Raw genomic sequence first — 771 nt, 5'->3', positions numbered from 1 at the left:
TATTGGTTTTTTATAATTGTTAACATAATTTGCTTGTTCATGGAGACATTCTTTAAATGAAGGTAATGTTGGACAATCTTTTGTAGCATGATCATGTGTATCACATATATGACAAACAATTTCTTGAATACTTTTTAATTGACCACTCTTTTTCATTTCTAATGACTCAATTTTTCTTGCTAAAGATGCAAGTTTAGCTTGAATATCTATATCATCTTTAAGATTATAGATACCACCCTCATTTGTTGAATTATTGAATTTAGTTGTTGGTGGTTCTATTGTGCCTATATTATCCCAATTTTGAGCATTTTCTGCTAATGAATCCAAATACTCCATAGCTTCATTTGGGTTTTTATCTTCAAAAGTTCCATTACACATGAATTCTATCATTTGCCTATCTTTAGATATTAGACCTTCATAAAAGTGAGAAACTATTCTCCATGCTTCAAAACTATGATGTGGGCATGTATTAAGTAATTCTTTATATCTATCCCAACATTGATAAAATGTTTCTCTTTGTTTTTGAGAAAAAGTAGTAATTTGTCTTTTAAAAGAGTTTGTTCTATGGGAAGGAAAAAACTTTTTGAGAAATTGTTGTTGCATTTCTTCACATGATCTTATTGAACTCTATCTCAAATTTTGTAGCCATGTTTTAGCTTTATCTTTTAAAGAAAATGGGAAAAGCTTTAATCGAACTATATTCATGCTACAATTTTGATCATTATAAGTGTTACAAACTTCCTTAAATTCTCTTAGACGTAAATATGGATT

At 28.4% G+C, this 771-nt stretch overlaps 1 non-coding gene across 1 annotated transcript; it reads left to right on the top strand.

Annotated features, from left to right (window-relative positions):
* The first annotated feature begins 448 nt into the window (after positions 1-448).
* On the top strand, positions 449-557 carry LOC140981915 (small nucleolar RNA R71). The gene has a single exon (XR_012176188.1). It is a non-coding gene; the product is annotated as a small nucleolar RNA R71 (small nucleolar RNA).
* Positions 558-771: the final 214 nt, after the last annotated feature.

This window comes from Primulina huaijiensis, chromosome 7, assembly GCF_012295235.1.
Source record: "Primulina huaijiensis isolate GDHJ02 chromosome 7, ASM1229523v2, whole genome shotgun sequence".
Lineage (NCBI taxonomy): Eukaryota > Viridiplantae > Streptophyta > Magnoliopsida > Lamiales > Gesneriaceae > Primulina > Primulina huaijiensis.
The sequence above is the reverse complement of the archived record's forward strand: the minus strand, read 5'-3'. Positions and strand labels throughout refer to the sequence as shown.